This window comes from Neovison vison, chromosome 14 (assembly GCF_020171115.1).
Source record: "Neovison vison isolate M4711 chromosome 14, ASM_NN_V1, whole genome shotgun sequence".
Lineage (NCBI taxonomy): Eukaryota > Metazoa > Chordata > Mammalia > Carnivora > Mustelidae > Neogale > Neogale vison.
This window is the reverse complement of record NC_058104.1, coordinates 18,195,660-18,218,503: the sequence shown is the minus strand read 5'-3', so window position 1 is coordinate 18,218,503 and position 22,844 is coordinate 18,195,660. Positions and strand designations below refer to the sequence as shown.

Here is a 22,844-nt window from a genome sequence, read left to right as displayed (position 1 = left end):
AAAAAATTACTAAAATCAACAACCAATGGCTTCGTTTATCTTCTCAGATAGGAGAACAGCACTGCGCTTGTGCGGAAAACGTCTGTACTCCTGAAGAGATGGACACTGGATATGTAGAGACGAAATGACAGAACATCCTATAACTTCCTTTAGTTGGAGCAAAAATGCCTAAATGTTAATAACTGTCAAGTGGGATGAAAGGTATGCCAAATGGGTGTTTGAAAGTGTTCCTGGGCGCCCAGGTGGCTCCGTCTAAGCGTTTGTCTTTGGCTCAGGTCATGATCCCACAGTCCTGGGATGGAGTTCCGCATCGGGCTCCCTGTTCAGCGTGGAGTCTGCCTCTCTCTCCGCCCTCTGCCGGCTTGTGCGCTCTCTCTTTCTCACAAATAAATAAAACCTTAAAAAAAAAGTGCATTTCTCTCTTAAAAAAAAGTTCCCAATTAAAAACCAACCAATCAACCACCCACCAAACTTTTCCACAGAGGATGAGTTTGGGATAGAGAGGGCAGGTTGGCCAGGTGACTGATGTAAACGACTCTGGCATCCTGCACCCCGAGCTCTGGGAAGCAGTGCCACCCGCTGGGGCAGCCACGCCAGCCTCCGCCCACCTCCGCCCTGGAAGAGTGAGTTCTCGGCAAAACGTGGCTGGTTCACGGACCTGCACTCTGGATCCCGGGGGCACTTAGGCGCCTAGTTCAGAAGGTTATGGGTTCAGAAAACACTGCTCAGGACCGAAGTTAATCAAATGTCAAACTCCACTGATGCTTTAAGGAGCAATGGGACACAGGGCATGGTTTTAGGAGCTGACCTAAAGCTGCCTGAGATGCTAACTATCAACCACAGGGCCAGCTGAGGGCAACACCCTCCCCACTTCCCTTCCCTTCAGGGCCCAGAAAACGTGGACAGGCAGAAAGTCCCTGCTGAAACCTGGAGCTTCTGGGTCGAAGTCCACAACCCTACATCATCCAAGGCCAAGCCCTGCCCCTCAGTGCAGTGTTTCCAGAGAAGGTTCCAGGGACAAGGGTCCTCCCCTCCCTGTTGCAACGGTCTTCAGGGAAAACCCTGGTGGACAAGCCCAGACACATCACCACCTGCCAATCCAAGTAGCCAAACAGGACGATCTCCCAAAATCCTCAATAGTCCAGCAAGGACACTATCCCGCTTCCGCACTGGGCAAGAGTGGGAGTGGGAGTCCATGATGGACTGTCAGCGATGACCCAATCATTGAACCGCGGGGCACACTCAAACTACACCTGCCACACGTGGATGAACGTGAAAATGAGACGCTGGGCGAAAGAAGCCAGACTCAAAAGGCCACGTATCTTATGATTCTAGTTACATGAAATGTCCAGAGCAGGCAAATCCGGCCACACAGTAAGCGAGTGCTTGCTGGAGACAGCAGGATTGGGAGGGTGGAGAGGTAGTGGCTACGAATGTGGGGTTTCTTTGGAGAGCGGTAGAAATGTCCTGAAACCGCATGTGGCGATGGGTGCACAGCTCTGTGAATACAGCAGGAGTGCTGAGAGAACGGTGCACTCCGTATGGGTGAGTTATACAGCATGTGGATCACAGCTCATTAAAGCTGTTAAAAACAAAACAAAACAAAACAAAACAAATCCTGAGACTGAATGTTTCTTTGGTGAACAAATGGATGAAAAATAATTACTTCTGAAGACAGTCACAGTAGATTCCAGAAAGAACCAGAAGGTTTGTAGCCTGCAAAGTAATTGCAGGGACCCACGCTGGTGCCCATGGGAGGCTAGCCTGGACCCTGCCACCTGGGGCGTGGGGTGTGTGTGTGTGCAAGCACGCAAATGCACCTGTGCCCCCCAACAGGGCCGGGGCAGGGGACCCCTAGGAAGACAAGGCTGAAGATCAGAGAGCTTGGCAGGTGACTCAGAGACAAGGAACCACCAGCCCACCAAGGTCCACCTGGTAGCTTACTCCAGATTTGGACCAATTTTAATTACTTCATACTCAAAGGAAAAAAAATCTGTCACACTGTGTGAGAAGTGATCAGAGGAAGTTACAGAGTCTTAGCCAAGAATGTCTGTGCTATCTATGAGTCTTCACAGGGTAGCAAATGAAAATGCCTTTGAGAAAGTAAAGATCACGCTCAGACTCCCCTTAGCCCCAGCTGAGAAATCAACACAAACCGCAAATCACCAGAGGAATCTGAAATCAGCCTGCGGCCCCAGGATTTGACCAGTGCCAGGAAACTCCATGTCCTCCTCTTTCCAGGAACAGCTCTCCAGACTGCTCATCTGCTGTGAGACGGGCTCGAGCCAGCTCGAGAAATGGGGTGCCACGACTGCCTGCCCTCGCTCTCGGCAGAGCCGCAGATCCCCACCGGCTGTGCCCCTCCACGCTCCTGCTCAAGAGCCCACGCGATCCAAGCTCCCGCGGAAAAGCACTGCAGGACAGGACCCTGTGGACGTGCGCTCAGCAGACCCGCCAGCGCCAGGCACAGAACGAGTACGGGCACCGGGCAACATGAGCCAGCAGTCGGGGTCCGGACGGTCACAGGCCAACCCAAGGCATCCAAGGAGCCAGGGAGCGAGGGCTGGGCGTGGAGCACGTCCTGAGGGGACGGGTTGTTCTCTGTATAGACAGTGGTGGTGGTTACACACACAGACAGTTAAAACTCACTAGGTGCATTCTGTCGTATGTATACTAAACTTCAATGAAGTTGATTTTAAAAAGATTTTTTAAAAACCCTGTACGTTGAGCCTGATAGCAAAAGGAGAGACCTATAATAAATGAGTATCTCATGTCCAAGAGTCATAAATTTTTCCCTAGTATCCTTGGTACAGGCTCTTGACCAAAGGGACAGGATTTGTTCCCTATCTGACGTTCAAGTAAACACTGGGCTCCGAGATGCACCGCTGTTTGTGGAATCTCACACCCTATTAAATGGGCTTCCATGGTTTCAAAAGCCTTGGTTTAAAAATAGAAACAAATCACTTTTAACTAAGGGGAAAAATGCAGCATTTATAGTGCTGAGTCTGTCCCAGCCCAGCTGACAGCAGGCAGAGAAAGGAAAGGAAGGCAGGGAAAGGGAGAGCCTGGTGTTTCCCACAGGAAACACCAGCGTCGAGACCAAGTTTACAGAGAGGGTGGCAGGGCACGTGAGATGCTGGTGTGGGGGATGGTTCACAGACAGGGAGCAGGCCAGGGGACCCACCTCTGGTACATGTAGGAATCCCCCACTTACCATCTAGAACCTTCCACCATGTGCCAGTCTCCTATGGCTACGGGCTACTCTTACGGCTGATGGGACAAGAATCCTGATGATTCACTGGAGAAGAGGGGCCAGCGGGTGAAGCCAGAGCACAGCCACGCCCCCATCCCGGCCTCCATTCCGAGCCCTTGGGTGCTGGCACTGGAGCTTCAGACACGCAAGCCACCTCTCGGGACATTTCCCTACGAAGACACAGACTCAACTACACTACAACAGCAGGGGCACGTTATACAGGGAACCCAAAGTTCACTTAGACTTTGAAGTTAAAACATGAAGCTGCAAAGGTTCATGCTACTCTGAGAATTCTTGCCTGGGTTTCCTGGGTCTGCATCCTGCCCTTGGCCTCGGAGGGGGCAGGGTGGTTGAGTGAAGTAATTCAAGGAGGGACAGAAACCACATTCTCCAAGATCCAAATGAAGGGCTGTCTGCTCACCTGCTCTACCCTTTCTCCTTCCCCAGCCTCATCCTCCAGAGGCTGTCTGCAAACCTTGTCTTCCTTCTGTGCTGAAATGACGCCCTGTCCCTGTACGAAAGGCCACTTTTCCCTGAAATTCCCAGGTGGCAGGAAGGGCTGATGTCTGGACACCTGGGCACTGCCTCCACATGCTCAGCCAGAGGGACAGAGTGAAATGGAGGAAAAGCCACCAAGATGTCCCCAACATGCACAGGAACACTTTTCATCCCCCTTCCACTGCTAAGTACTGGGGATTCAGAATCCGGGGGCTGAGAATGGATCATTCCACTTCCTGGAGGGGTTTCCTGGCACTGTCATGAGGTCCACAGGGCCGTCCACTCCCACCCCAAAGAAGGAGGCTGGAACAACCCCACTCCTGGCCCCCCCGCTTTGAGCCCTGACACCCCAGGTCCATAGGGCCTCTTCCTTCTTCAAAGACACTGCTTCTTGGTCTCACACAAACCACATGCAAATTTTAAAAAGCACCCCCAGCTCTTAATGTCTTGGGAGGTGCTCTGGCCTCTCCCCTTGCCCTCATCAGACATCCGGTATTCAGGCCTGCCATGACCACACTGCATACTCTATCACTCCTAGAACCTTCCCTTCCTTTTCTTCTTTCACTTGCATTGGTTCAAAGGGTCCTTTCTCCCAGCCGCGGTGAGCCACCCTCCACTTAGGGCTATGGGTGCTAAGTCCTCCCTGTGCTCTCAGACCCTGCCATGATGCTGGGGTCACTGTGACCACTGAGACATCGGTTCTGTATGTGCTTCTGCTTTATTCTGTCACTGAGAAGATGAAACGAGATGGCCTCTTCCAAACAGCCCAGCCCCACAGCTCCTCCTGCCCACACACCCGCTCTGGGTACTGTGCATCCCCTCTCTCGGACACGCCTTCCCGCCACTCGTTCCCCTTCCACACCACTACCTGCAGCGCCCCACGTGCTGCCACCTTCCCGCTCCATCCGCTGTGCCCGTCGTCGGCCCCGCGTCTGCTCCAGCACACCCACGACAAAGCACCAACAGCTTCCCGGCCTCGGAAGCCAGCAGCCTCCGTCAGGACTGCCCTCCCCAACCCTCTGAAGCTCACAACTGAGCCCGTCCCTTTCTTTTTATTTATTTATTTATTTATTTATTTATTTATTTTAAAGATTTTATTTATTTATTTGAGAGAGAGAGACAGTGAGAGAGAGCACGAGCGAGGAGAAGGTCAGAGAGCAAAGCAGACTCCCCATGGAGCTGGGAGCCTGATGTGGGACTCGATCCCGGGACTCCAGGATCACGCCCTGAGCCGAAGGCAGTCGTCCAACCAACTGCGCCACCCAGGCGTCCCCGAGCCCGTCCCTTTCTTGAAGCCTGAGCTCCCTTCACCCACGATGAAGGACCACCCTGGTCTTTCCCCGAACTCCAGGCTTCTTCTCAGGTGAGGCCCAAGGGAAGATTAGCACACGCTCGCCCACGGCCCGAGAACCAGTCCCAGGGCTCTCGGGAACGTGCAATTCTGCAGACGTCAGGTTGATCTGCTTGGAAAATGCAACAGTAATGAGCTCTAAGCTCTTGCCTTTAGGACAGATGAGGGACAAAAGGAAAACTAAGCCAGGGACAGGGACAGAAGCCTGCCTTGCACAGAGGTAAAATGGGCTGCAGGCCTTGAAGGAGACTGAGGGACACAGGGAGCCCTCTTCATAGCTCAGCTATGCACACAGGCAGCTGCTCGTGAGGGAGCGAGCGTCTCTCCACAGCAGCCTGGGCTCCTTCTGAAACCTCAGTGTAGGAGCAACATGAATAATTCACAAGATGACAAGAAACAAGCACCCCGCCTCTGGCTCCAAACAGCCTTCCTCTTTAAACCTACCCCACCATGCTCTGAGGGGAGCCTGTAATTCTCACAGACACTTCTCTTCAAACATGAATTGACAGGGGTGCCTGGGTGGCTCGGTGGGATAAGTCTCTGCCTTCAGCTCGGGTTGTGATCTCAGGGTCCTGGGATCGAGCCCGCATCGGGCTCTCTGCACAGCGGGGAGCCTGCTTCCCCACCCCCCAATCTGCCTGTCTCTCTGCCTACTTGTGATCTCTAACAAATTAAAAAAAAAGATCAAACACAAATTGATCATACTGGAGGATTCCATTTGTAGGACACTCTAAAACTGGCTAAAAGAATGAAAAGTGACAGAAATCAGAAAGTAGATGCAGTAGGAGTCACTGAGAAGGGGCAGAAGGCAACTTGCGGGGCGATGGTGATACACTGTGTCTCCTTCAGTGGTCGTCACACACATGGTTCTGCTTCAGATCTGAGCAGGTGGCCGCATGGTAAATACCAGTCAGGTGCCAAGTTTTCTGCCAGGGGCCGGTGAACTTGGGGTGCCTGAACTTAACAGTTGGGTCCTCCTTCAGATTCTTGAGGGTGAGAAGGCAAAGACAAAGGCCTCCGTGCAGCACAAGGAGGACATCTAGCATTTTGGAGCTCTGATCTTAAGCTTTACATTGTGCCTCAAGATGACACAGATGTCATTTTGTTTTAAATTTATTTTTCTATTTTGCTTTGCTGCACATCCGAGGTAAAATGACCAGATGCAGAGGGCATAGGCGGAGGCCACTGCGCACGTGCGCCACCTGCAACCCCGATGCTCCCTGCGAAGGCATCTGCACTCACACTGCTCAGCACCATTGGACAGACTCCCTGGTTGTTCTCAGGACCCGCATCACAGCACTGGAGCCAGCGAATTTCCACACAGACAAAGGCCTGGATTGTGGGAAGGCTGCCTAAGGCCTCTTTGCCTTTTTGGCCTTACTTGGCCAGTGTCAGAAGGAAAGCCTAGGTCTGGGGTAAGACAAGGACGAAGAGGAAGACTGGAAAAGAATATGAGCTGGGAGAAAAAGGGGACACTGGAACCAGGGGCCAGAGACATGGAGCCCCGAGCAGACACCATGGTACCCCTTGCTGGAAAGTTCCAGACACGTCTCATCTTCCCAGAATAGAACATGAGGGTGCAGACGAGCTTCCACTGCCAGCTCGCATGCTGGTGCCGAAAGACAGAGCAAGGGCGTGGAGCCCACAGGGAGAGGGCAGGACGGCCTGGTGCGGGTAGAAAGCACGCCTGCCCCTCTGCTTCTTAAGCTGGGGTCTTGGTCGGAGGCCACCTGACGAGGAGCACCCAGAATACAGCGCCCACTTCAGATCCAGGGAGTGGTCAACTAGCTCGCTTTAATGACACAATCACCTAGAAGTTGCCAGATTTTTAGGGGCTGGGAATAAAAACATACGTAATAACCTGCAGTCCTGACCACCAGCCGAGACTGGACCCTGTCTAGGGCTCAAACCCAGCCAGGAGTGTGTTCTCCCACATAGAACTCCGGCGGCCGGAGCAGCCCTCAGCCCTGCTGCGGACAGTGGGTAACAGGGACCAGGCAGCTACTCACTTTCAAAGTAAAAAGAACAGCAATAGGGGAGCTGGGTTTCAGAGACTGTTCCCCAGCCACCCCCCACGCCCCCGCTGTCCCCAGCAGGCCAGGCCTCCCTGCCTTTCTTCCACGTTTCCAGCTGGGTTTTTAATGTCCACTTATCTGGCTTTGCACTTAAGATCCTTCAGAATCAAAGAGATGTTAATTATGAAATTGGGTCAAATTTGGTATAAATTAACACTTGATCATGAGGCTAACTTAGTATTTAAAACTAATATAACCTCCTGTCAGCATTTGCCTCCGGAATTACAGCAGGTGTCTGTGTTCAACACTCATTTCTGTATTATTTGAGCTTATTTTTATTTTTTTAAGTGAGCTTGAGTTGTTTTTGTTCTCAGGGAAAAAAAAAATACTTTCAGGTGGTATGAGCAAATCATGAATACATTTTTATGAGAATTATCTCATGTTTTTAATTAGCAACAACTTGGAAGTTTTACAGTTGTCTCTTCAACTTATAAGTAGAACGATTACCCATTCTGCCCCAAAATAGTATCTCATAGTGCTAACTTTCTAATCCCAGACCCCTGGAATAGTGTGGCATTTGGTGCACGGATACCAGAAACAGATGCTCAAAGTTGTAATGAAGCAAAATGGAGGTAGTTGTGGTTAAGGAAGCTAAACAGACTTGTAAACATATTGTAAAGGGCTCCGTGTAATCACTAAACAACTCTTTAAATGGCTTTATAAAAGCCAATTTAAAATATTTACAAGTTTTAAATGACCATTTTTAAAAAGGTTTTAAAAAAACATTCCCCGGGCACCTGACTGGCTCAGGTCTCCATCCGGGTCATGAGTCTTGAACTCCGGGTCGTGAGCTTGAGCCCCATGTGGGGTGCAGAGATTATTTAAAATAAAATTAAATTAAAACAAGATTAATAACATTTTCCTTTTCTTCAAGGAGAGAAATGCTCTTGTAAACTTTTTTTTTACTATGAACACATGTTCAGAGTAAAATAAGCCACATGCAACATAAACCGAAACTAAGATTCCCATACTTGCCCCAACCCCAGTATAATGACTGTTAGTGTTTCTGGTATTTCCTACGAGAAAATGATTTTTGGGGGCATCTGGGTAGCTCAGTCTGCTAAGCGTCTGCCCTCAGCTCAGGTCATGACCCAGGGTCCTGGGATCTAGCCATGTTGGGTCTCCCAGCTGAGCAGAGAGCGGTTTCTCCTCCTCCCGCTGCCCCGCCAGCCCCACTCGTGCTCACTCTGTCAAATAAATAAATAAAATCTTAATGACTTGTTGTTGTTACATAGAAGAGGGCCTGGCTAGTAAGGGGCTGAAGGGTCTTTGGGGTAGTGGGTACACAGTACTTTCATGCCATGACCGTTTGTCAAGTGGCGAACTTTTCTCTGCGGTCACACTTCAATGAAGGTGTTACAAACGGAAGGCCAGAGGAGAAACAAAGTCATCTGAAACTCAAACTGGAAAAGCAGCAACCCTCTGAATCAGCAAGCCCTTCTGAAGAGTTTAAAGAGAGGAGTGGTTTGAGAAAGAAAGAAAACTAAAGCAAGTACCCACCAGCACACCCCCAAGAACACTACAGAAAAGGTGTAAATATTACCGCACCAACATTTTCCAGATAAGAATTCTTCTCAGTACCGCAGGGACAATTACCTACAAGCTCTTTTATATAATGAAAATGCTTTCTTCTCGGTCATTTTCAGGATGGGCTCAAATTTCAATACTTAGCTGCCCAAATAGATCATATTTCAGGAATTCAGGAAAAAAAAAAAAAGAGGAACGTGATTTGATTTTTAACAACAGTAACTATTCAGCAAGAAACTGGATGAATTTTTTATTTAATGCGGTTTGTTAACGATGACAAAATACTTTTCTCTGGTGTTCCTACGGAAGCAAAGGGAGCAAAGACTTTCTCAGACCGTTGTCCTGTGTCACCTTCCACAAGCACCTCCTCTTTGCTTCTTTACAACTGTCAATCTGTCTTTAGAAGGTTTTTTCTTGCATTTGTACTCAAAATGCCATGCTATTCCAAGGCCATGGGGTAAAAGCTGGCACTAAGAGCCCATCTGGGGGCAAAATGGGTACTTGTTCTCACTATCTAAACACACATTTAATAATGTCCACACTGTCACATTCATAGGTAGTTCTACCCCCTTCCAGGACGTGGGTCCTGCCTGAGCAGGAAGCTGATCTCAGGTGAAGAAATGAGGAGTCTGAGATGCTGACAGGACGAACAAGGGACCAGCCCTCATGTGCTATTCCTCCTTCTCTACCTGACCATCGGGCTCAGCTCAGTGCTGTGGCTACCTTGGCTGACTGCCGCACGTCTGCTGGCCTGCACAAAGGGGCACTCAGGCTCCTGGGAGCCTCATTCAACTGTTGACCTGGACCCCAAACCACTTCCTGCAGAAAGCCCTGGCTCCCTGTTTAGACCTCCTTCCTATCATTCCACCAGCACTGAGCAAATGCCTTAGGGTTCACAGCACAATACTAACCTACTCTTTGCTCACTGGGCTTTCCAATGCATGGGTCTCTCTTTCACCAGCGGTGGAAGGACTTCTGCTGACTCAGAACTGGCCTGACAGCTGGCTCCTATCAGAGGTCATGCTAGAAAAGAATGATATTTAGGGAAGGAGACCTGATCTTGACATTATCAAAGACACTTACAAATATTTGGTGGAAGAAAAAAATCAGCATTTGAACTTGGCCAGAAAAGAGATCCACGAGGTGCAGCCTTATTTGCAGATTGGCATTTACCTAAAAGCAACGCACACAGACGCAAGACCAGCTTTGACATGCAAGACCAGCTTTGACCTTAAGCTTGCTTGTCGCAAACAAGGAACGGTGATGAAAAACGATAAGGGCTTCGTGGATTCCTTCCAGAAAGAGATATCGAGGGAAGATAATGGAGATAAAACTTAGACACAGAGGAGCCACGATTTAAGAGAAGACACTGCCTGACAGGCAGCCAGCTCTCTATTCAGGTAGGAGAGCTGTCCCCAACACTTGAGACCCCCAGGCTATTTCAGCACTGCAAAGACATGCGCCAGCCTAAATTCAGAGCTCACAGGATTCTCCCCTACACTGTGTTACTTGTGGCTGCTGCCGTTTTTAAGGATGCTGTGTCCATCTGGTCTAAACACACCTCAGGTTGCCAGAAACCAAAATGCTGCTAACAGTAGCAGGCTCAGACAGACCTGGAGCTGAGTATCCAGTCAGCAATGACAGCGTCACCCCAGTTCAGGGGTAAGTGTCTTTTATCTCTCACATCTCCTAACATCCAGGAATTTTCTTCCAACCCAGACTGAGGCATGCTGTTCCCAAGCAACTTCAAGTCCTATCTGAAGCCTTTGAGTGGGTGTGGTTAAAATACAGATGACAAAGTCCTGCAAGTTACAGAGAGGCAAAAGCTACACACAGACCTTTTAAAAACATGCTTGTACTTTCTATTCTGGTCTGTCAACAACAGCACACCATGCCTTGACTTTGTTTTGTACAGGTTTTAACTGTCTTCACAGAATCCCAGCGTGCACTGAGCATGCAAGCTCAGTGAGATGAAACTGTAGCAAACTGTGGCCCAATGGAGAAGGAGCTCTGGCATACTGCATTCCCCAGGGCCGATCTGCATGCTGATTGCTACAGATACAAAATCTAAAACAGGGTGAAGTGAAGACCTGTGTGCACTGCCATGACTGATCTGTCCACTCGAAAAGATGACCAGGACTTACATTTCAGCCACCCCTGAGTTTCTTCTAGTGTTTATTCCATTCTTCTCCAAACTTAAGGCAATTCAGAGATTTTTGTGAGAGAGAATTTGTTTTTGCTCCAGCCCCTTTTAATTCAATGATGCTCAAGATTCCCCTCCTTCCTGTCTCGCAGGCCGAACAAATAACTTCTCACATCTCTACATCACAAGATGTCAGAGGGATTGTGGTATTTCTGTAGACGACCTGGAATCACCGACCTTTCCTGGATCACTCAATTAATCATTAACTAGAGGTTTCTGCCTTAAGTCCGCTGGTGACACTTCTGCAATCAGCAATGTCCTCTCCAGTTCTGACACTCCAATTAACAACCACTCGGGCACCGCAGGGAGTGAGTGTGTGGGCCTGCTATCCTTTTCCATCGGGACAAGTGAGTAACAAAATCTTATGGCTCAGGACTTGACAGAGTGAAACAGATCAATGAAGCTACCCATGTCCACGTTCACTGCAGAGTAACGCCAGGTCCTGGGCTTGGCACCCGCTGGGCATAAAGGTATGTGTGGTCAGTGGTCCAGAGAAGGCCCACAGCCTCCCTCACAATTTTCTCACAGCGACACACCACGGGAGCTAGAGGCTCCCAGGCTTGAGAAGCGCCCGATCTGGTGGAGGAGGTCAGAGCTGTTGTAGGGTCTGCAGGGCTAGTCTGCAAACTACCAGAAACGTAAGGAATTCATCTGTCTTTAAAACCAAAAGGTAGGGCTGAGGACGAAAGAGTCAGAGACGACGAAGACAGAGCCCCAAGCTTTCAAGGGTTCACAGGAGGGCAAACAAGTTGGCAAATAACTACAATCCACGCAACAAGTACCAAAGCAAAGGCAGGTCAGGAGAACCGCTGACCTGTGAAAAGGCCAGGCCCTTCCGCAGGAGGGCGACCCGTAGAGAAACGAGGGGCAGTCTGACCGCTGGTCCCAAATTTCCCCCACCAACTCGTCTTGGGGCCTGGCCGGGAGGCGCTCAGGCAAAGGGGGCACAGGGGCGGGAGAGGGTGCGGGAAAGCGCGTCCGTCCTCGCCCCGCGGACGCCCCCCTCAGCATCCGCCGGCGCGAGCTCCGCGACCCCCTCGTCACCCCGCGGACACGCCTGGGCACCCAGAAGCGTGGGTCCCGCCCCAGCCGTCCCGCACCCCTCGGGCCCCCGCCTCCCCGGGCCCGCTCAGGTCCGGGCGGCTCCCCTCTCCCTCACGACCCCAGTCCCACCGCAGGCCGGGGCCGGGGTAACCTCACCTCGGACGGGAGCCGGCGGCAGCGGACGCCGTCGTGGGGCTCAAAGCATCCTGGGGTCGCAGGCTGCCGAGAAGTGGGGCCGCTCGAGCCCGAAACGAATTATGTAACCGGCAGGGGCCGCAGCCGGGACGGAGGCGGCGGCCCGCGGCACTTCCGCCTCCCGCGCCGGGCCGGCGGTGCAGGCCGGAAGCCCATTGGCCACCGGCCCCCACGTGAGACGCCGCCGCCGCTGCCCGACGCCGCCGCCGCCATCTTACGACCGGGCAGGCCTCCGCTGAGGTCCGGCGGCCGGACGTGGGCGCCCTTCAGGGCCCAGCTGAGTGCCCCATACGCAGAGCGGGGGCTTCCAAGACGGGGATTGCTCCCCGCCCTCCAGTCCTGCCTGGGCTGACCTGGGCCTCGGGCTTTTCTATCCCCGGCGCCTGGCGGGCGTCGAGCCCCGGAAGCGTGGCGGCGTGGACGCTGCCTTCAGCCAGTCTGTCTCCGCACAAAGGCTGTGGAGGGCTGTCGCCGCGCCAGTGGGTAGGGGTCGGTCGCACTCAAGGTGCCGGAGGGTCTGTAGCACAAGATCGAACCCAAGTTCTGTATAGTAGGGAACCCGTGTTGAGCAACATCTGATAGTAACTTTAAAGCAGGAATTTTTGCTTTGCCTTCACAAAAAAGTGGTCCACGCAGCCAAAGGATGGAATAAGAATGATCTGCTTACAGTCGAAGGCTAAAAGGATCCACCTTAAAAAGATTTAATTCCTATCCAAGAGAATAAACTATCACAAATAAAAGTAAATAAAATAACACTATCTCAGAAAAGTTAAAAGCAAATTCTTTTTAACATTTTGAAAAGGAAAAAGTGAAGAGTTGAGAAGTTTTCAAAGTAACTGGAATAAACAGATCAAAAGTGATATGGGGCGCCTAGATGGCTCAGTCAGTTAAGCGACTGCCTTTCCTGCCTTTCATTGGGGTCATGATCCCAGGGTCCTGCCATCCAGCCCCACTTCCCACTTCCAACTCCCTGTTCAGCCCGGAGCCCCGCATTCTTCCCCTCACTCTGCCCCTTCCCCCACCTTCCACTTGTGCTCGCTCTCTCTCACTCTCTCTCAAATAAATAAAACATTTTTTTAAAAAAGTAACAAGGCAATACAAAACAAGGAAAAAACTATTGCTGTCTACATAATGTGATGTGTAGAGGCGGATGGAATCTTGATTTATACAAAGCAACCTGTATATTTCCTTTTTGTAACAGTTTCTGTAAGTTCCTGTTTTTTAAAGAAAGCTGAGAATAACACTTGAACAAAATGAAAAAAGATCTAATACTCTTTACAGCTTCCCAGTGCAACATGTTTAAGGTCTACAAACATGCCATTGTAAGCAAACATGCTGTAGTGAACTGTGTTTGGGCCCATTTGTAACATTCTGAGGACTCCACACAATTATATTTAGTGTGTCATTATTAAATTATTTTTTTAACTAAACTTGTTGCAAAAAAAATTAAGATTGATTAAAAAGATCCACACAGTACAGCAAGATAAATGAGGGCAGAACAGTTGTCAACAATGCGGTAGGTGTGTAAAATACACTTTTAAGTCCTATATACTTTCCAGAGATGGGCTGCAATTTTAGCTCAGATCTTTCCAGAATCTACTTCCAAGAGAACAACTGGTTACAAGATTTAAGGGGTCAATGTGTCAGATTTGTCTATTGTCTATTGTCCCACAAATCTTTTTTTTTTTTTAAAGATTTTATTTATTTATTTGGCAGAGAGAGATCACAAGTAGGCAGAGAGGCAGGCAGAGAGAGGAGGAAGCAGGCTCCCCGCCAAGCAGAGAGCCCGACGCGGGACTCGATCCCAGGACCCTGAGATCATGACCCGAGCCGAAGGCAGCGGCTTAACCCACTGAGCCACCCAGGTGCCCCATCCCACAAATCTTTCTTCTCCTCCTTCTCCAATACCTGCTTTATCGCATCTTCTTGTAGTAACAGAACCCCTCCCCCTACAGCAAGCAAATAGCTGTTAAGGCAGGCTGTATTTCTCAGCCTCCCTTGCAGCAAGTGAGGGTGTATGCCAAACTTATTACCAATGGACAAGAGTGAAAGTGACATAGGCAATTTCTGTGTCTTAAAAGCAAATTGCGTTAATGTTACCAGTTGGTGAAGCTAAGTTGACAGGTATATAAGGGTTTGCTGCCTTTTTCCTCCAAAAATTCAGGTTTGGAATTTTTAAAGATTTTAAAAATATATCTATTTGAGAGAGAGAGAGAGAAGGCGTGAGCACAAGCAGGGGGAGAGGCAGGCAGAGGGAAAAGCAGGCTCCCTACTAAGCAAGGAGCCCGATGCACAACTGGATCCCAGGACCCTGGGACCATGACCTGAGCTGAAGGCAGACACTTAACCAACTGAGCCACCCATGCATCCCAGGTTTGAAAAAAAAATTTTTTTTAAGATTTTATTTATCTGAGAGAGAGAATGAGAGTGAAAGAGCAAGACAGTGGAGAGGTCAGAGGGAGAGCAGACTCCCTGTGAGCAGAGAGCCCGATGTGGGACTCCAGGACCATGACCGGAGCCAAAGGCAGTTGCTCAACCAACTAAGCCACCCAGGTGCCCCAAATTTTTTTTAAATAAAGAGACGAGGTTTAAAAAAAAGGAAATTGCTTGCTTTCCTCCTCTTCTTTCTCCATCCATGGAAAATGGGTGCAATGATAAACCCCTCCAGTAACAGAAGTGAAACCCTACCTATGCCCTTGCTACTTAGTGTGGCCTGTGGTCCAGCAGCATCAGTATCCCTGGGAACTTGTTAAAACTATGGAACCTCAGGCCTCAGCCAGATTGAATCAAAATTTGCGTTTAATTAAGAACCTACATTTAACAGGATCCCTAGTTGATTTACAGTTTGAGAAGCCTTAAAAACATTGGAAGTTTGAAGCACTGAAACATTAAAGTTTGAGAAGCCTTTCCTATGTGATGACAGAGGTACAACATTCTGTTGTTTCCAGCGTTCTATGCACAGTACTTTTAAGATGAACTGTCAAAACTGAGAAGGGCATGTATATCCATTCAAACTTTAAAAACACTCTTTTAAACACAAACGAGAAAATGTTTTCCCAAGGGCTTACTACCTGCCTAGCACTGCATTAAGCTTCTAATACAGGATCTCCTTTATCCTCAGGACAAGGAGGTACCACACATTACTATGTGTTACTACATGGGCTATTCAAGGTAGTTGCCCTCTTAAAAAAAAAACCATTCCAACCCCAAATGGTCCCTAATTGCTTTAATCAATTAAGGTCAGCCCTTTGAGATGTCTGGATGGCTCAGCTGGTTAAGTGTCTGCCTTCCACTCACGTCATGATCCCAGGGTCCCGAAGAGGCCCACATCCGGCTCCCTGCTCACCGGGGAGCCTATTTCTTGCTCTGCCTGCTTGTGCTAGTATGTGTGCGCTCTCTCTCTCTGACAAATAAATAAATGCATAAATCCAGGGCTCTGGTACACATAAAAAGATAATAATAAGGTCATCCCCTTGTCTCTTGGCTCAGTGATTTGGGTGGTGTGGTTGTCGGTCTCCTCCAGTTGCTTCATCAGGAGCTGCGTGTTTCGATCACTCTGTCTGCTCCTCCTCCCTCTGGCTGCAAGGCCTCTTCTGCTGTACCGTTATAGTTCTCTTGCCTAGTCATGGCCAATAGAGCTACTACCCTTGAGCAGAGCCAGCAATCTATACCCCAGTGGTAGCTCAGCTGCATTCCAAGCTGCCAAGCAGAGTCAGGGCTCCAGGGAGCACTTGAAGGGAAACCCTCAACTCCTGCCTCCTCAGATGCAGAACCCTCTCCCGGCCTTGGAGACAGGGAGGTAAGCAGGCTTCTCCGGCCGGGCGAGCAGCAAGCCCCCATCAACCCGGGCTGGTCCTGCCCTTCCCAAGCCCCAGCTTACTCTGCTAATTTTGGAAGTAATACATACTCACTGTTCTATGAATCTCCAAGGTCAAGATCTCTCCAGAAATTAAGGCATTTATTTTTCTAATTATTTATTTGACACAGAGAGGGAGGGAGGGAGAACAAGCAAGGGGAACAGCAGAGGGAGAGGGAGAAGCATGCTCTCCGCTGTGCAGGGAGCCCGATGCGGGGCTCGATCCCAGAACCCTGGGATCATGACCGGAGCTGAAGGCAGATGCCCAACGGAATGAGCCACCTAGGTGCCCCCAGAAATGAAGACATTTAAAATTTCACTTCTCCTTTCTGGTCCCTGGTGTCTCATCTGGCCAGAGGAACAAAGTTGGGGACCACTCTCTTACTCCAGCTGTGGATCATACCCCCCTCTCTAGGGCCCTACTCTCTGCTCTGTCAACAGACGGACTAGGGTTGGGGATGAGGATAGCGGGGTCTGGCAATCACAGTTTCCCCTGCAATACCCACACATTCAGCTTCTAAACAGTGTTTTAACTAACAACTTTGTAGAGAAACCTGTACACATTGCAGATTATTTTTTTTGCCCCTAGGGACAATTCGTAGGATGTTAGTTAATATCATTCTTTTTAAAGATTTATTTATTTTAGAAAGAGAAAGCTGGGGGAGGGGCAGAGGGAGAGAAAGAATCCCAAGGAGACTCCCAATGTGGGCCAAATCCCACAATCCCGGGATCATGACGTGAGCCAAAACCAAGAGTCAGACACTCAACCAAGCCACCCAGTGCCCCCAAAAGTATTTCTAATTGACCACATTTCAATTTGGCAACAAACCCCTGCCCAAAGGGTTTTTTTTTTTTAAAGATTTTATCCATTTATTTGACAGACAGAGATCACAAGTAGGCAGAGAAGCAGGCAGATAGAGAGGAAGGGAAGCAGGCCCCCCGCTGAGCAGAGAGCCCGATGTGGGACTCGATCCCAGGACCCTGAGATCATGACCTGAGCCGAAGGCAGTGGCTTAACCCACTGAGCCACCCAGGCGCCCTATAGAAGAGTATAAAGAAGAAAAAATTACCCTTTGCTCGCCAGCCCAAGATGATCACTCAGCATTTGCATGTCTCCTTATTGCTTTCTTCAGTGTATTTTTAATAATGATAGTATTTTATGTACAGTTTGATATGCTTTAATAATTTTTAATGTTAGCACTTCCCCATATTTGGTAAAACTCCTTAAAAATAACATGTTAATTGGCTGTGACATTTCCTCCTGAGAAAGAGGAAAAATTCTTAGACTTCAGGTCATTCCTACTTTTTTCTACTATACATAATTCTGCAATAAATACCTTCATGATTTTCCATTTTCAACACATTTCCTTAGGATAACATGGCACTGACTGCCAGATGTCCCAGTGTCCAATTTCTTCTTCTTCTCCTTCTTTTTAAAAAAGGATTTTAGGGCGCCTGGGTGGCTCAGTGGGTTAAGCCGCTGCCTTCGGCTCAGGTCATGATCTCAGGGTCCTGGGATCGAGTCCCGCATCGGGCTCTCTGCTCGGCAGGGGCCTGCTTCCCTTCCCCTCTCTCTGCCTGCCTCTGCCTACTGTGATCTCTCTCTGTCAAATAAATAAATAAAATCTTAAAAAAAAAAAAGATTTAAAAAAGGATTTTATTTATTTATATGCCAGAGAGCGAACACAAGCACAGGGAGGCAGGCAGAGGGAGCAGCAGACTCCCCACTGAGCAGGGAGCCGAATGCAGGACTCAATCCTTGGGATCATGACCTGAGCTGAAAGCAGATGCTTAACAGACTGAACCACCCAGACGTCCCTACTTTCCTCTTCTCATCGTGATATAGCTTCTGCTTTTCAACTGGGCATGGGCTACCCAGAATAACTTCTGTTTCCTAGTCTCCCTTGAGTTAGGTGTGGTTCTCTGACTATGTGACTAAGTTCCAGCTAATGGGATGGGACTCAAAGTGGCACATGCAACCTCCAAGTTCTGCCCTGAAAAGAAAGGGACATGCCCTCCTTTCCCTCTTCCTGACAGCTGCGACTGAGACAGGGCAGTGAGCCATGCTGGACTGGGAGTCTGAGAGTCAGGAGAGAAAATACCCTACGAGTAGGGAAGTGCAAAGCAGGAGGAGCCTGGGTCCCAGGCAGCTTTCCAGGGCACAGCTGTCAAACCGGCTTGAATTAAATGTGAGAGAAAAATATATTTCTATTTGTATAAGCCAATGTTGTTTTGGGTCTCTGTGTATAGTTAATGAAATCGGATGCCAAATTAATACAGGTAGATATTTACAATTAGATTTACAAGGTCAAATAGTATGAAGAGTTCTGAACCTCATGATATGTATACTAGGGACAAATTGCTTTATAAAGACTTTATTAAAAAATATGCTCCTTGGGGGCACCTGGGTGGCTCAGTGGGTTAAGCCGCTGCCTTCGGCTCAGGTCATGATCTCAGGGTCCTGGCATCGAGTCCCGCATCGGGCTCTCTGCTCAGCAGGGAGCCTGCTTCCCTCTCTCTCTCTCTGCCTGCCTCTCTGTCTACTTGTAATCTCTGTCTGTCAAATAAACAAATAAAAAAAAATCTTTAAAAAAAAAAATATGCTCCTTGGGGCGCCTGGGTGGCTCAGTGGGTTAAGCCACTGCCTTCGGCCCAGGTCATGATCTCGGGGTCCTGGGATCAAGCCCCACGTCGGGCTCTCTGCCAAGCGGGAAGTCTGCGTCCCCCTCTCTCTCTGCCTGCCTCTCTGCCTGCTTGTGATCTCTTTCTCTCTCTCTGTCAAATAAATAAATAAAACCTTTAAAAAAATATATGCTCCTTTACTCACCTACCAGCAAGACAAAAGCATGTGTTTTACTATCCACCCTCTATCATTCAGTATTAATATTTAAGAAATACTGACTACAGCAACTGGGTGGCTCAGTTGGTTAAATGTCTGCCTTTGGCTCAGGTCACGATCCCAGGGTCCTGGGATCAAGACCCGCATCAGGCTCTCTGCTCAGCGGGGAGCCTGCTTCCCCACTCTCTGCCTGCCTCTCTGCCTACATGTGATCTCTCTCTGTGTCAAATAAACAAATAAAATCTTAAAAAAAAATCTTGACTAATAAAATGGGTTTCATTTAAGGGGCGCCTGGATGGCTCAGTGGGTTAAAGCCTCTGCCTTCAGCTCAGGTCATGATCCCAGGGTCCTGGGATCAAGCCCCGCATCGGGCTCTCTGCTCAATAGGGAGCCTGCTTCCCTTCCTCCCTCTCTGCCTGCCTCTCTGCCTACTTGTGATCTCTGTCTGTCAAATAAATAAATAAAATCTTAAAAAAAAAAGGGTTTCATTTCAGTGGGTTTCCTCTGACCGTGAGTGAGCACACCATCTGCACCAAAACGCTGCCGGCTTTGACTCACTCTCTGCAACTCCTCTCCCTGCTCGGGCTGGCTCGGCACCTTGGTCCTCCAATACAGCCTTTCCGTCTGCTGCAGGGGAAAACGAGGCAAGTCTATCACTTCCCTCCTGGCCGTTCCATGCTGATTTGTTCACTCCTGGGTCAAGTGTCTCATTAAACCCCTGATATCTGAAGGCTCAATCTGTAGGGTCCTTCGGGGGGAAATTAATTGTCTGAGCATGTAGTCTTCTGGTCTATTCTCCAACTCGCTGTTCCTTCTCTGTCCTCACTGTGACCAACCTGTAGGCTCTGTAGATCTTATCAGCCTCTAGGAGTCTCTGCTTACAGCTTCTATTTGCAATAATCAATGAGTATCAGTAGGTCCAGAATCTTCCTTTGGAAGCATTTCTAGCCTCAGTGACTAAGAAGGAATTCTGTTAGAGTTGACACAGAGGAAAAGCACTTTGTTGCCATAGTATGAATATACTGGAGGTACAACCTAGAGCCCTTAGCTGCCTACCTCCCTTCCTCCCTTCCTTCTTCCTTCCTCTTTCTCTTTCTTTTCTTTCCTCCTTCCTCCCTTTCACTCTTCCTCCTTGCTTTCTCTTTCTTTTTTGAGCGTCTCTCTGATGAAGGAATTCCTGCCCAATTAGAGGTAATTTTAGCTTCAAAGTCGTGACAGCCTCTTGCTGTGACAGTAAGTCCTGCAGGCATGACCAGCAACCCCCACTCCTTCATTAGAGACGGGATACTAATGAGCCCAGTTTCCTAACTGCCCCGACATGCATTCTGGATTCCTGCGAGAAAAGCCTCTTGCTGAAGTTGAGAGAAGAAGCTAATCTTGTTTATCTATGCTCTTCTGGTACATTCTGACATGGCCCTGACAATTTCTCATTGGTATTTATATCTCACGAAGGATACAAAGGCCGTAATAACCAGAAACATACTTGTTTTTAAATAATGGACCCTGAAAAACAGTACTGTCTGGGAATGTTAAAAACGCCAAACTTAGAGAGCAATTTGTTCTGGAAATTATGCTGAAACTTACTAGGGAAAATATCTATACTTAAAAGGGAACAATGGTAATCTCTGAATGATAAGAATATGGCACTTTTATTTTGTTTTTTTTCATATCTGTATTTTCTAACTTTCTAAAATGCACATATACTGCTTTTTCTAATAATAAAATGTTATTATTTTTTAAAAGACTGTATTTATTTGAGACTGAGAGATAGTGAGAGAGCATGAGGGGGATGATGGGCAGAGAGAGAGGGGGAAGTAGGCCCCTTGCCGAGCAGGGAGCCCCGACTTGGGGCTTGATCCCAGGACCCCAGGATCATGACCCAAGCTGAATGCTTAATGGACCGAGCCACCCAGATGCTCCTATAAAAAGTTATTTTGGGGGGCACCATGGTGGCTCAGTGGGTTCAGCCTCTGCCTTCAGCTCAGGTCATGATCTCAGGGTCCTGGGATCGAGCCCCGCATTGGGCTCTCTGCTCAGCAGGGAGCCTGTTCCCCTCTCTCTCCGCCTCCATGTGATCTGTCAAATAAACAAAACCTTTAAAAAAAAACACCTGTTATTTTTCTTTTTTTAATTTTTTAATTTTTTTTATTTTAAATATTTTATTTATTTATTTGATAGCGAGAGATCACAAGTAGGCAGAGAAGCAGGCAGAGAGAGAGGAGGAAGCAGGCTCCCTGCTGAGCAGAGAGTCCAACGAGGGACTCGATCCCAGGACCCTGAGATCATGACCTGAGCCGAAGGCAGCGGCTCAACCCACTGAGCCACCCAGGCGCCCCTATATTTCATTTTTAAAAAGATAATGTGATCTCCAGAGAGACAACAGATCTTTGGCTACAAAAGAATTTTAATACATACAGATTATTATGATATTTTAAAGGCTGAAATGAAGAAGATTATCAGAAGGTTGTGCCAGAAGGATTTTTGAGGTCTTTTGGTTTTGTTTTTGTTATTTTTTAGAGAGTGTGTAAGTGAACGGGGTTGGGGGGACAGGGAGGAGAGGGGCAGAGGGAGAGAGAGACTCTTAAGCAGTCTCCATGCACCCCAGGATTTTTGAGTTTTGACAATTAAAATCTGTTACTGGAGGGGCACCCCACGCATCTCTCTCTCTCTCTCTCTCTCTCTCTCATAAATAAAATCTTTTAAAAAAATCTGTTACTTGAACATATAATGGATATATCATCAAGCATCTCTGATTTTTAAAAATCCAATTTGGGCATATAATTCAGTCTTATCCTTTCAATCTTGGGTCTTGGGCTCTGTATCTCATCTCTTTACTTTAAGCAAGATCCATCTCTCAAGCCCCCTTCTTCATGTACTTGCTTAACTTCAGTACTTACAGGGTCTAGGGAAGATTTAGTTTCCTTTCCTGTTTCAGAGATAACCTTCTCTCTCTGATTATCCATTGAGTTAACACCACAAGCTTCACTTCTGGTCAGTGGAAACTGTGTTTCTCTCCTTGTTATGAGACCAAAGTTTGGAGGAAAAAGACACAAGAGCCTTTTGTTCTTGGTGAAAGAGTCAAAAATCAAAATCAGGAGCATGTGAGCCTTAAATGAGATATCCTTGACATAAAAATAACATTAAATATAAGCACAAAAGTGGGGGGTAACATGACTACTTGAGCACTACCATGAGTCAAAGATGAATGTGCTTTCAGTTTAGACCTCTATGTACCAGGCTGTTAGCTTTTCTTCAACATTTATGCTTTGGACGGTCTAGCCTGTGGGGAAATTTTTCCTTATTCTTCCACCAGTCCTTTTACCACCTTTCCCCGCCCCCTCCCCCCAATACCTCTTTTGGGACCCGTTCTCAGAAGGCCTAGCTCTTTGCTGGCAGGAGATGTCCCTTGTGGCAGATGATCTTAGTTACCTATTTGACATCTGTTCTACTTCCTTTTCTTTTCCGACAGAGCCCTGATTTTGTGCAGGTAATTGGCCAGGAGAGGCTGGGTCCTTCCCCCAGTGCTGGGGGGTGAACTGTGGTTGGTCAAAACCAATCATGGTAGGTATAGTCTTTTTATCTTTGATAATGACCGGTTTAGGATGGGTATCTGTCACAATGCACATCCGCATGTATTATGTGGATTCCACTGTCACTTTCACCGATATGCTAAGGATGGCAGAGGAGAAATACCGAAGCACTGGGACCTTGAGTGTGTCACCGAGCCACTGAACTAACCAATCTGCACCTGCGCTACTTTTTTTTTTTTTTAAAGATTTTATTTATTTGACAGACAGAGATCACAAGGAGGCAGAGAGGCAGGTAGAGAGAGAGAGAGGAAGGGAAGCAGGCTCCCTGCTGAACAGAGAGCCCGACGTGGGGCTCGATCCCAGGACCCTGGGATCATGACCTGGGCTGAAGGCAGAGGCTTAACCCACTGAGCCACCCAGGTGCCCCCCTGCGCTACTTTTGAACATAGTTTTGTAGGGTTTTCTGGGTGATG

The 22,844-nt window shown here is 48.5% G+C and overlaps 2 protein-coding genes across 2 annotated transcripts in view; both read right to left on the bottom strand.

The window, feature by feature from the left end:
- NAA60 (N-alpha-acetyltransferase 60, NatF catalytic subunit) overlaps positions 1–12,257 on the bottom strand; it is a 32,003-nt gene extending 19,746 nt beyond the window's left edge. The window contains exon 1 of the mRNA XM_044233725.1: positions 12,108–12,257. The gene's annotated coding sequence lies outside the window, so the exon portion shown is untranslated. The remainder of the gene's footprint in view (positions 1–12,107) is intronic.
- ZNF174 (zinc finger protein 174) overlaps positions 1–22,844 on the bottom strand; it is a 57,626-nt gene that overhangs the window by 4,208 nt on the left and 30,574 nt on the right. The window lies entirely within an intron of this gene.